Source organism: Mesoplodon densirostris, chromosome 1, assembly GCF_025265405.1.
Source record: "Mesoplodon densirostris isolate mMesDen1 chromosome 1, mMesDen1 primary haplotype, whole genome shotgun sequence".
NCBI lineage: Eukaryota > Metazoa > Chordata > Mammalia > Artiodactyla > Ziphiidae > Mesoplodon > Mesoplodon densirostris.
The window spans coordinates 113889921-113903900 of record NC_082661.1 but is presented as its reverse complement, the minus strand read 5'-3'; the positions used below and the strand labels follow the sequence as shown (position 1 = coordinate 113903900).

General features: G+C 43.5%; 1 protein-coding gene across 2 annotated transcripts in view; it reads left to right on the top strand.

The window, feature by feature from the left end:
- GNG4 (G protein subunit gamma 4) overlaps positions 1-13980 on the top strand; it is a 77588-nt gene that overhangs the window by 18311 nt on the left and 45297 nt on the right. The window lies entirely within an intron of this gene.

Sequence of the window (13980 nt, the reverse complement as noted above, 5' to 3'; positions counted from 1 at the left end):
TCAGGGAACTAAGATCCCACGTGCCGTGCCATGCGGCCAAAAAAATTTTTTTTAAATAAAATAATAAAAAGAAAGAGTGAACATGAAGAATGTATATAATCTATACCAAGTTTCTTCTTGGTATGTACCCTAGCAAAAGTCTCTCTCAAGAGATATATTTATGACATTATGGTACCAGTATTACGATATTTGTACAATATGGTACAAAAATAACAAAATATTGTAAATCACCAGCTCTACATCTACAGGAGGAAGAGTAAAGAGAAGGTAAATATACATATATGTATATATATATATATGTGTGTGTGTATATATATGTATATGTGTATATATATATGGCAGTAAACTGGATAAATCTCAGAAAAATAGTTCAAGAGGATACATAAATATTTTTAAATAGGAAAATAATTGTATTGTTTAGAGACACATACATATGTTTTTTTTTAATTATAAAGACGTGTAGGAATAAAAAACCAAATTCAGAAGAATGGGCACACAATTAGGGAGAAGTACCCAGGGAATTTCGACCGTATATTTTTGATTTATTTCATAGGCTGGGTGGGAAATAGTCCAGGGTATCCGTTGTATGATTCTCTAAATTGTATTATATGTCTGGAATATTCCATAATAAAAAGGAGGTAGAAGCTTCCCTGGTGGCACAGTGGTTGAGAGTCTGCCTGCTGATGCAGGGGACACGGGTTCGTGTCCTGGTCCCGGAAGATCCCACATGCCGCGGAGCGGCTGGGCCCGTGAGCCATGGCCGCTGAGCCTGCGCGTCCGGAGCCTGTGCTCCACAACGGGAGAGGCCACAACAGTGAGAGGCCCGCGTACCGCCAAAAAAGAAAAAAAAAAAGAAAACTCCGGGTCTGTTCCAGACAACAGAAAGCAGCTCTGGAGTCTTAAGCTAAAGGAAGTTTATTGTAAAGTTATGGGCAAGCACACAGAATCAACAGGAATGAGCTGGCTTGGAGGCCAGGACTGGGGAACCATTGGCAAGTTCTCCACGACCTGTGAACAAGCCACCACTGCCGGCGGTCACCACCCCTGAGAAGAGCATCTCAGCACCCTTTTGTCCACAGGGCTTGTTAGGAGCGTGCTGGGGCCAGGATGGTCATTTGGCCAAGCTGTTGCAGGGGCACTGAAACCTGCTCCAACACAGAGCTTAGGGATTCATTCCGTCCTTACGATTCCATGGATTTTTGCAGATGTGGTTGCCACAATCTTAAAGAAGCTAAACAAATATTCCCATTATCTCATTCCACTCTAGCCTTCTAACAGTCTAAAATTCCTCCACCAAATATTGATTTTTTTTTTTTTTTGACCATGCCCTGTGGCTTGTGGGATCTTAGTTCCCCGACCAGGGGTTGAACCCGCACCCTCAGCAGTGGAAGTGCAGAGTCCCAACCACTGGACCGCCAGGGAATTCCCTAAATATTGTTTTTTAAAGGAGTCATAATACTGAAGCAAATATATACATGTTTTTCATGGAATTAATTCAAAGAATATAAACAAAAATCTTAATTATCTTACTGAAATAACTTAATTAACTTACAGGTGATTTTAACTTTATATTTTCCTGTGGAGTTTGGATATTTTTGTAATGAGCACATAATTAGGAAAAAAAATAGGTTCATTCCATTTGGAAACAAATCTACCCTTCAAAAGAATTATTGAGGCCTGGAACCTTTGCAGTTGATGTTATTTCAACCTAGGCCACCATCATTTCGGCTCCTATGGTATTGACTCAGAGAAAAGAGCTGACGCTTGGTATTTTAGTTTGGTTGGTTTTTGGTTTTGCATTCGATTCAATTAAGTAAATAGCTACTCGGTGGTAATCCCTTTGCTTGGTGTCCTGAGGGTATAAAAATGAACCTAACACACTCCCTGCCCTCAAGAAAGCTGGCAGTCTAGAAAGGAAGAAATTATTTGAATACAAGATTACATGGACTAATGTGGAAGGCTAGAAGTGTCACAGTAACAGAGGGGAGAGCTTGGCCCCAGGGGCCGAGATGACAAGCCAGCTCAAGGAGTTTGTTTTGAGAGGGTGGTAGCATCTGAATGGTACCTTAAAGATGGGCAGCAGCACCTTGTAACAGGAGGAGTTGGGATGGTGAATAAATAAAACACCGGAGGCAAAAGCATGACTGGAAAATTTCTAGGCACCTAAGACTAAACTCAGGCAGCCAACTCTAAGGTTGGATTGGAATTATTTAATTTTGAATACTATATGGAGGAAGTTTGGTACCAGTTTTTTTGAAGTCTCTTGTATTTGACAGTTCGGAAGACTCAACCCAGCCGTGACATTAAATGTAGTTAAAAAAATAAATGTGGGCTTACCTGGTAGCGCAGTGGTTAAGAATCCACCTGCCAATGCAGGGGACACAGGTTCGAGCCCTGGTCCGCAGAGATCCCACACGCAGCGGAGCAACTAAGACCCGTCCGCCACAACTACTGAGCCTGCGCTCTAGAGCCCGCGAGCCACAACTACTGAAGCCCGTGCGCCTAGAGCCTGTGCTCCACAACAAGAGAAGCCACTGCAGTGAGAAGCCCGTGCACCGCAGCGAAGAATAGCCCCCGCTCGCCGCAACTAGAGAAAGCCCACTCACAGCAATGAAGACCCAACGCAGCCAAAAATTGAAAAATAAGATTTTATATATATATATATATATATATATATATATATATATATATATATATATATATATATAAACGTAATGGCTTTATCTGGGTCTCTGCTTTTTCTTGCCTCACATCAACATCTGCCTCACCTGGTTTCTCATTAACTCCCGGCTTGAAAAACCAAGCAGGTGTTTGACTTCATCACCTCTCCATAAAGTAAGTGCCGGTTGTGTTCAAAAAGGGATTGCACGGCAGCCTCTGGTCCTGCTCGGTTCTGTCTGTTCCATGGAGTCATTACCTCAAGGGACCTCTGGCCGCTGGAGGGTCTGGCACAAAGCTTCCAAGGAAGTAAGCCTTCAGAGAGGCAGCCTGGTAATAAATGGCTCATGAGCTACAGAGAGCTGGCTGAAGTGCTGAGGCCAGGTGCCCTTAACCAGCTGGGGCTCGTGTGGAATCCCCAGAATCAAAGGAGCCTGAGGATACAGAACACAAAAGTGAATGGAAACAGCGGAAGGGGAGGCTGGGCTTGCAGTGGGGGAGCCATCATTAACCGGGGCCCCGTCTAGTGCCAGGAGTCAGGATGAGGGGGGCTGGGGTGACTCTCAATTCACAAACTCGGCTGTCGGGGGAAAAGGTGCTTCTTCTAATTTTCCTAGAACTCAACTTACTCTGAAGTGTGTGTCCCATAGCCAGCAAGGAACTTTTGTCCCAGCCTGGACCCTGGGGTTGCCTCAGGGCTCCCCCAGAATTTATGTAGAGCCAGGGTGTTGGGAGAGGTGCCTCTCTGGTCCTCAAGGCATCTGTCCACTGGTGATCAATGAGACACGGTAGCTGGGATGAGCCCTTGAGACCAGTGGCTTTTGGTGGTCTTGGGTCCCACACTCCTCAGGGCTGCCTGTGACCCTCTCTGCTGCAGGGCATCAGGTGGCCGTTCTGTGCTGGGGTCTTACCAACCCTTCATGCTCCCCCTAAGAAGGCTTTGCAGCCCCCCTACCACCCAGCAACCCTAGTCCCGGGGGCAACTCCACTCTTCCTCCTGCTCTGGCCAAGACATTTTTCCCCCCTGTGTGCTGAGTTCTTTATTTCCCACCTCCGAGGCGTAGGCTTTTGGAAGCAAAAGGCAGAAGGACTTTCAGCAGCTGTGTCTGCTTGTTTTTTTTTGTTTTTTTGGTTTTTTTTGCAGTACGCGGGCCTCTCACTGCTGTGGCCTCTCCCGTTGGGGAGCTCAGGCTCCGGACGCGCAGGCTCAGCGGCCATGGCTCACGGGCCCAGCCGCTCCGCAGCATGTGGGATCTTCCTGGACTGGGGCACGAACCCGTGTCCCCTGCATTGGCAGGCGGACTGTCAACTACTGCGCCACCAGGGAAGCCCTGTGTCTGCTTTTTAACCGATCATACCCATCCCGCCGTGAAAGGGCAGGTGTAGATTAATGTCTCAGAATGTCTTCCAATTACACGTGTTTGAAGGTAAGAGATTTGGGTTTTCTTTCAGACTTCACTCTACTATGGGTGATCTAGCTTTCCTCCCTAAGTATATTAACACATAGAAGGCATGCAGTGAAAATTTAAGGAGACTCTGGATCTCAGGGGTGTATAAGTGCAGTGTCACTCTTGCAGGATCCTGAGATCAAGTGCCTCCTTAAATTCTGCGCTCTGGGGTGCCTTACTAGTCTCCTGAGAGTCCAGGCCCTGCACACAAGCATCGGAAAGGGTGGGAAGGTCAAAAGAATGAGAAGACAAGCCACAGACTGGGAGAAAATATTTGCAAAATATATCTGATAAAGGACTGGTATCCAAAATACATGAAGAACTTTTAAAACTCAACAATAAGAAAACAAACAACCCTATTAAAAATGGGTAAGAGTTCTGAACAGGCATCTCACCAAAAAAAGATACACAGGTGACAAATAAGCACGTGAGAAGATGCTCCCCAACATATGTCATCAGGGAAATGCAAATTAAAACGAGATAAGACGCAAGAGGGAAGAGATATGGGAACACATGTATATGTATAACTGATTCATTTTGTTATAAAGCAGAAACTAACACACCATTGTAAAGCAATTATACTCCAATAAAGATGTTAAAAAACAACAACAACAATAACGAGATACACACGCCTCTTGGAATGGCTAAAATCCAAAATACTGAAAACACCAAATGCTGGTGAGGATGTGGAACAACAGGAACTCTCATCACTGCTGGTGGAAGCGCAAAATGAAGAGACACTTTGGAAAACAGTTCAGCAGTTTCTGACCAAACTAAACTTACTCTTACCATACAATCTAGCAATAGTGCTCCTTGGTATTTACCCAAAGAAGTTAAAAACATATAACCACACAAAAACCTGCACACTAATTATAATAACAGCTTTATTTACAACTCCCAAAACTTGGGAGCAACCAAGATGTCCTTCAGTAGGTAAATGGATAAACTGGGATACATCCATACAATGGTATATTATTAAGCACTAAAAAGAAATGAACTATCAAGCCATGAAAAAACATGGAAGAATCTTTTTTTAGCTTATTTTATTCAAGTATAGTTGATTTACAATGTGTTAATTTCTGCTCTACAGCAAAGTGATTCCGTTTTTCATGTATATATATACACACACATTCTTTTTCGTATTCTTTTCTGTTATGGTTTATCACAGGATATTGAATATAGTTCCCTGTGCTCTACAGGAGGACCTTGTTGTTTATCCATCCTATATATAATATAATAGTTTGCATCTGCTAATCGCAAACTCCCAGTCCATCCCTCCCCACCCCATGGCAACAAGTCTGCTCTCTCTGTGAGTTTGTTTTGTAGATAGGTTCATCGGTGTCATATTTTAGATTCCACATATAAGTGATATCATATGGTATCAATATTTGTCTTTCTCTCTGACTTACCTTCGCTTAGTATGATAATCTCTAGTTGCATCCATGTTGCGGCAAATGGCATTATTTCATTCTTTTTTGTGGCTGAGTAGTATTCCATTGTATATATATATCACATCTTCTTTATCCATTCACCTGTCAATGGACATGTAGATTGTTTCCATGTCTTGGCTATTGTAAATAGTGCTGCTGTGAACGTAGGGATGCATGTATCTTTTCGAATTACAGTTTTGTCTGGGTATACGCCCAGGAGTGGGATTGCAGGATCATATGGCAACTCTATTTTTAGTTTTTTGTGGGAACTCCATACTGTTTTCCACAGTGGCTGTACCAGTTTACATTCCCACCAGCAGTGTAGGAGGGTTCCCTTTTCTCCACACCCTCTCCAGCATTTGTTATTTGTAGACTTTAATGATGGCCATTTTGACCGATGTGAGGTGGTACTTCATTGTAGTTTTGATTTGCATTTCTCTAATAATCAGCAATCTTGAGCATCTTTTCATGTGCCTGTTGGCCATCTGTAAGACGTGGAGGAATCTTAAATGCATTTTACTAAATAAAAGAAGCCAATGTGAAAAGTTCATATACTGTAGGATTCCAACTATATAGCATTCTGAAAAAGGCAAAGTTATGGAGACAGTAAAAAGATAAGTGGTTGCCAGGGATTAGGTAGAGGACTGAGGATTTTTTTTCATAGACTTTTTTAGAGCAGTTTTAGGTTCACAGCAGAATTGAGCGCAAGGTACAGAATTCCCATGTACCCCGACATACATACAGCCTCCCCACTAATCAGCATCCTCCACAAATGAGGCACAGTTGTTACAAGTGATGCACATACATTGACACATCATCATCACCCAAAGCCCACAGTTGACATTTGGGTTTATTCTTGGTGGTGTACATTCTATGGGTTTGGACAAATCCTCAGAAGATTTTTAGGGCAGTGAGACTATTCTATATGATACTGTGATGGGGGATACATGTTATTATACATTTGTCCAAACCCCTCCCGGGAGCTACTTTCACGGTCAGTTCTTCCCCAGGTTCAAGAAAGTCAGCAGTGTTTTACAGGTTTTTCCCAAACGCTGCCATTTACTAACAGTCCTCCTCTTTTGGTGTCCAGGAGCCTGTTTGTAAATAGCACCCTTGACCAAGACAAATAACAGGTTGCTAAAGGTGAGAGGAAAACTGTGATGGAGCCAAAGACAACAAAGAAATCTTATTTGATCTGTTTTACTCCTAAAATCTCATAGGAAGTAAAAATCTGAGAAGTAATTGACACACACACATGTGCGCATGCCCACACAATGTAAAGTAAAATCCGGATGCTTTGTAACAAAATCATCTTATTTTTTTTAAAAAGATGAATTCTCCAGGAATGTGAAAATTAATGGTTTGCCCTAAGAATGCTAATAGAAAATTCGTTCTTGAATAATGCTAGGAGCGGACATATGACAGCAGTTATCCTTTTCTCGATCAGAAATTACATGGAAAACTCAAAAGTATCACCTTTTCTGTCAGTCACTTCCCACTTTGGAAAAGTAGCTTTTCTGTTGAAATAGTCATGTCAAAATGAGATTCGACGTAGTCTGACGTATACCACGCTCTCTTTCAAAGGACTTGCCTGGGCCCCATGACCCCGCTCTTCTTTCTGATTTCTCCCTTTTAGAGTGGGAATGTCTATCCAAACCTGTCACTGTGGTATTTTGGAAGCAGATAACTTGTCTGCTTTCACAGGTTCACAGCTGGAGATGAATTTTTGCCTCCAGATGAACCATAAGTGTTACCCATACCTGATGTAGATGATATTTAGATGAGATTTTGGACTTCAAGTTGATGCTGGAATAGATTAAGACTTTTGGCCTGTTGAGATGGGGTGAATTTATCTTTCATGTAAGAAGGACATCAGTTTTGGAGGATCCAGGGGGTGGAATGTTATGGGCTGAATTGTGTCTCCCACCAAATTCGGAATGACTTTATTTGGAGATAGACCTTTAAAGAGGTAATTAATCGGGTCATGTGGCGTTTTTATAAAAAGAAGAAATGAGGGCAGTGTCACACACAGAGGGAAGACCATTTGAGAACACAGCAAGAAGAGAGTCTTCAGAAGAAACCAACCCTGCCAGGAGGCTCTAAGCGAAAACCCATTTTCTCGCCTTTTCCAGCCTCTAGAGGCTGCACGCATTCCTTGAGGCATGTCCCCCTCCCATCTTCAAAGCCAGCAGTGTAGCATCTTCAGATCTCTGGCTGTGACACCAACTCTTCTGCATCAGCTCAGCTTCCTTCAGCATCATGGTCCAGCTTGACTAACTTGAATATGTAACCCAGCAGGCAGAAAAAAGTGGGCTTCATACTCTGTGAGGGCTGATGTAAAAGCAGCGGAGCACTATTAGGTTTTGTTCCTCTCGATTAAGACTTTGGACTCCATTTGCAATGCCAAGGAAATACTTAGGGAGTGTCTGGGGTGGAGGATCACAGGAAGATGGATCTCTTTTTTATTCTGCACCAACTTGTCAAATGCCCTTTAATATCACAGCTGGTCTGCCAACCTTCTCTAATTTTCTTGACCTTAGTAGGGACCAGATGAGGGCAGTCACTGGGTGACTGTCGACCAGCAGGCTCCAGCATTGTTCAGACTCAGTGTGCTCTTCCTAAGGATCCTTTGTCTCTCAGGTCCACTCCAGTACATGCCATGCTGAATGCTTCTTACCCCTATACCGGTTAGCGTCAGTGTGATGAGATGTTATTAGATCAGGCAGATGCTATCAGGCAATCAAGATGTAAACTGAGTAATTGAGACTCAGTTTGTAAAATGCATCAAGCTTGACTATCACTGTATTTAATTTGCAAAGTGGCTCAAACAGGAGTGGGGATGGCCGTGCCCCTGACTAGGGGACCAAGGGGACCGTGTTCCCACCACAGACACAGAGCCAGAGCGGTCTGTATGTGTGACAGCACATGATTCTCTGCCACTCCCCTCAGGGGTTGGGACTTTCAACTCCATCCCAGGATGACTGAGAAAGAGCAAAGTTTGTCAAGTGAGGTTAAAACACCACTTTGTGCTTCCATATGCACATAAAGGAAGTCTGTACCCTTTGCTGCTGCAGAAGTTATGACTCTTTGGGTGAATTAGTATCTCCCTCCCTTTTAGAGCCTTTGTTTCGAAGCGAATGTGACCTGCATTACTAGGTGGGGTGGAGGGGGACACTCCAAAATGTGAACTCAGTGTGTGAAATCTTTGTCCTAAAGCTGGGGAAGAGTGACCCTAGATGACCACTCTGAATGCCAGGAGAACCTGTCCCCAGTTTTCCTGCCAGAAGCAGTGTCACTTTGGGGATTTTAGGGTGGCTTCCTTATGTTCTACATGTAGCTCCTTTCACCTATGGGGATTGGACCAGAGAGGAAATCTATGTGAAGACACCATGCAGGACCAGAAATTGTGGCTTCAGCCCAAGGCATGGCTATTAATTCAGGGTTATTGTTGGGCTTGCTCTCCAATGAGGTGATTTTTTCCTGGGGACACGTGGGGCTCAGCAGGCCCACCCCACCCGTCTGTGCCCAGAAATGTTAAACCCAAACGTGAACACAGCTTCCCAAGGTGGCATCCTTGCTATAATTGATGCAAGGATTGTATTGTATTGGGTTTACCAAATAGAATTTATGTTAGTACTCTTTAAAAGAAATTTTTATCAAAGTATAGTTGATTTACAAGGTTGTGTTAACTTCCACTGTACAGCAAAGTGACTCAGTTATACAGATATATATTCTTTTTCATATTATTTCCATTATGGTTTATCACAGGATATTGAATATAATTCCCTGTGCTATACAGGAGGACCTTGTTCTTTATCCATTCTATATATAACAGTTTGCATCTGCTAATCCCAAACTCCCAATCCTTCCCTCCCCCCTCCCCTTGGCAACCACAAGTCTGTTGTCTATGTCTGTGAGTCTGTTTTTGTTTTGTAGATAAGTTCATTTTTGTCATATTTTAGATTCCACATGTAAGTGATATCATATGGTATTTGTCTTTCTCTTTCTGACTTACTTTGCTTAGTATGATAATCTCTAGGTTCATCCATGTTGTTGCAAATGGTATGTCATTCTTTTTTATGGCTGAGTAATATTCCATTGTATATATGTACCACATCTTTATCCATTCATCTGTCGATGGACATTTAGGTTGTTTCCATGTCTTGGCTACTGTGAATAGTGCTGCTATGAACGTAGGGGTGCATGTATCTTTTTGAATTGTAGTTTTGTCTGGATATATTCCCAGGAGTGGGATTGCTGGATCATATGGCAACTCTATTTTTAGTTTTTTGAGGAACCTCCATACTGTTTTCCACAGTGGCTGCACCAGTTTACATTCCCACCAACAGTGCAAGAGGGTTCTCTTTTCTCCACACCCTCTCCAACATTTATCATTTGTAGACTTTTTTTTTTTTTTTTCGGTATGCGGGCCTCTCACTGTTGTGGCCTCTCCCGTTGCAGAGCACAGGCTCCGGACGCGCAGGCTCAGCGGCCATGGCTCACGGGCCCAGCCACTCCGCGGCATATGGGATCCTCCCAGACCGGGGCACGAACCCGTATCTCCTGCATCGGCAGGTGGACTCTCAACCACTGCGCCACCAGGGAGGCCCTAGACTTTTTAATGATGGCCATTCTGACTGGTGTGAGGGGATACCTCATTGTAGTTTTGATTTGCATTTCTCTAATAATTAGTGATGTTGAGCAGCTTTTCATGTGCCTCTTGGCCATCTGTATGTCTAGTTTAGAGAAATGTCTATTTAGGTCTTCTGCCCATTTTTTGATTAGGTTGTTTGGCTTTTTTGTTATTGAGTTGTATGAGCTGTTTGTGTATTTTGGAAACTAGGCCCTTGTCAGTTGCATCATTTGCAAATATTTTCTCTCATTCCGTAGGTTGTCTTTACATTTTGTTTATGGTTTCCTTTGCTGTGCAAAAGCTTGTAAGTTTGATTAGGTCCCATTTGTTTATTTTTGCTTTTATTTCTATTGCCTTGGGAGACTGACCTAAGAAAACATTGGTATGATTTATGTCAGAGAGTGTTTTGCCTATGTTCTCTTCTAGGAATTTTATGGTATCATGTCACATATTTAAGTCTTTAAGCCATTTTGAGTTTATTTCTGTGCATGGTGTGAGGGTGTGTTCTAACTTCATTGATTTACATGCAGCTGTCCAACTCTTCCAGCACCACTTGCTGAAGAGACTGTCTTTTCCCCACTGTATATTCTTGCCTTCTTTGTTAAAGATTAATTGACTGTAGGTGTGTAAGTTCATTTCTGGTCTCTGTATTCTGTTCCGTTGATCCATATGTCTGTTTTTGTGCCAATACCATGCTGTTTTGATTACTGTAGCTTTGTAGTATTGTCTGAAGTCTGGGAGGGTTATGCCTCCTGCCCCCTGCATTGGAAGTGCTGAGTCTTAACCACTTGACTGCCAGGGAAGTCCTGTCCTGCTTTGTTCTTTTTCCTCAGTATTGCTTTGGCAATTCTGGGTCTTTTATGGTTCCATATAAATTTTAAGATTATTTGTTCTAGTTCTGTGAAAAAATGTCATGGGTAATTTAATAGGGATAGCATTAAATCTGTAGATTGGCCTGGGTAGTATGGCCATTTTAGCAACATGAATTCTTCCAATCCAAGAGCATGGGATATCTTTCCATTTCTTTGAATCATCTTCAATTTCCTTTACTAATGTTTTATAGTTCTCAGCATTAAGTTAGTACTTTTGTCTCAAGGCTTAAAAGTATTTTCAAGGCCACAGTGTTTCCCTAGATGTCTACAGACCTCTGTTGAAACACTGTATTGGTTAGGGAGATGCACAGCTGCTGTGACAGAGAGCCCCAGAAAGACAGTGACATAAAATGCACAGAAATATTTCTTTCCCATCACCTCCGAGCCCAGAGGCAAGCGGTGCAGGTGGACAGGGGAGCTCAGCTGTAAGTGCATTTCAGAGGTACAGGCTCCTTACACTTTGTTTCTCTGTCCTGCCCCGGGACTGTAGTTCTTAGTCTCTCCTGAGCATCCCAGCCCCCTAAAGGACTGATTAGACCAACTCCTACTCCCAGCGTCTTTACTCAGCAGGTCCAAGTGGGGCTTGAGAATTTGCATTCCCGACAAGCTCCCAGGTGATGCTGGTGCTGCTGGTCCAGGTACGGCGCTTGGGGAACAACTGCCTGAGGCCCTGTGCTTGCCTGCCCTGGCTGATTGCAGACATGTCCACGGTCCAGATCATGGGGTGGGGACTGAGTGTGGAGGCACACACACCCAGTGTGTTCAGGCCGGGCAGGAAGTGGTGCTCTGCATTTCCACTCAGTTTCCACTGGTGAGAAGACTCACAAGGCCCCACCGACCTGCAAGGGATGCTGGGGCAAGTCTAGTTCATTGGCCATGTCAATGAAAATAATCAATAAACAATCTATAATAGGAATAGAAAAGAGTTTGATTGGAGCCAAACTAAAGACTATAGCCTGGAAGACAGCATCTTAGATAATTCTGAGGAACTGCTCCAGAGAAGCATGGTTTTCAGCACAGTTTTATATCTTGTCAGAACAAAGAACATTAAGCAAGTTGGGGATACATTCCTTCAAGCTTTCAGAAAAAACAGACCAGCACATACACAGTGAGTCAGCATGGCCTTGGCATCTGGGAAGGTAGTCTTATCATTGAAACAGTCCCAGCATTGGTGTCCCAGGAAGGGAGGCATTTAATCTTTATTTTTAACATGGGCATTCTTTACTTCTGGTCAATGTGCCCTTTTCTTTAAAGCAGATGGGCAGTGTAGGTTTGATAGGCCAGAAACAGGCTGTTTCAGTTAATATAAAATTGAAGTTAACGCATGGGGACTCCTGGTGGAGGACCTGCTGGACCCCCCTTGGCTTCTCCAGTTAGGACCCCAGTGGGCCCCCTCAGTTGGCTAAGACCAACCAGCAGTCGAGATCCTATGCCAGTTGGAAAGCTAGATACTTGAAAACAGAGAATGAAGTGGGTTTTGAGAGCATTAATAGGAAAGTGAAAAACAAGGGAATAGGCCAAAAAGGGTTTTCTTTTTTTAAAAATTTATTTTATTGAAGTATAGTTGATTTACAATGTTGTGTTAATTTCTGCTGTACAGCAAAGTGATTTACGTATACATATTCTTTTCATTATGGTTTATCACAGAATATTGAACATAGTTCCCTGTGCTATACAGTAGGACCTTGTTGTTTATCCATCCTATATATAATAGTTTGTATCTGTCCCAACCTCCCAGTCTATCCCTCCCCCAACCCTCCCCCTTGGCAACCACAAGTCTGTTCTGCATGTCTGTGAATCTGTTTCTGCTTCGTAGAAAAGTTCATTTGTGTCATATTTTAAATACCGCATGTAAGTGATCTCATGGGATTTGTCTTTCTCTTTCTGACTTATTTCACTTAGTATGGTAATCTCTAGGTCCATCCATGTTGCTGCACGTGGCATTATTTCATTCTTTTTTGTGGCTGAGAAGTGTTCCATTGTATATGTACCACATCCTTTTTGTTTTGTTTTGTTTTGTTGGCCACGCTGTGCAGCATGTGGGATCTTAGCTCCCCAACCAGGGATCGAACATGCACCCCCGGCATTGGAAGCTTGGAGTCTTAACCACTGGGCAGCCAGGCAAGTCCTACCGCATCTTTATCCATTCATCTGTTGATGGCCATTTAGATTGTTTCCATGTCTTGGCTATTGTAAATAGTGCTGCAGTGAACATTGGGGTGTGTGTATCTTTTCAAATTAACAGTCCAAAAAGGGTTTTCTAATAGCAGAGGATGAGAAAACAAAGAAGGGAAGGAGATGAGAATAAAACTCCATAAAAGTCTAACAATTTGGGGGGATGGGAAGCATCCAGATGCAACCAATTACTGTGACAGGAAGAAACAATCACTTTGGAAACAGCAGGCATGGGTGTTTGTGAAGCCATACAACGGGCCCAAACGACCTCAAACCGAAGCGCATTTGGATGCCCCTCTAGCTGGGGGAATAAACAGCACTGTCAGTCCATTCCTGTCTGGCCTTTGTTTTTGGTCCAAGTTCACTGGGATCCTGGGAGATGGATGCTCTAGGGCAGGATGCTGGGAGCCCCGGGGGAGGGAGCCCATTGTCCCAGAGTCAGCGTTTCTGGGGGAGGAAGTCGGCGGGGCTAATTGTCTGTCCATGGAGAGTCCCCTGCTTTAAAGACATCTAATCAAATGATCTCTTCTAAATGTCCTCTGGTTGGAATCAGGTTATTCCTAGTATGTGTGAGAATAATAAGCATCAACACGTTAACCAAAATTGTCTCTGGCAAAATGCATTGTAGGGCTTCCCTGGTGGCGCAGTGGTTAAGAATCCGCCTGTCAATGCAGGGGACACGGGTTCGAGCCCTGGTCCGGGAAGATCCCACATGCCACAGAGCAACTAAGCCCATGCGCCACAACTACTGAGCCTGCGCTCCA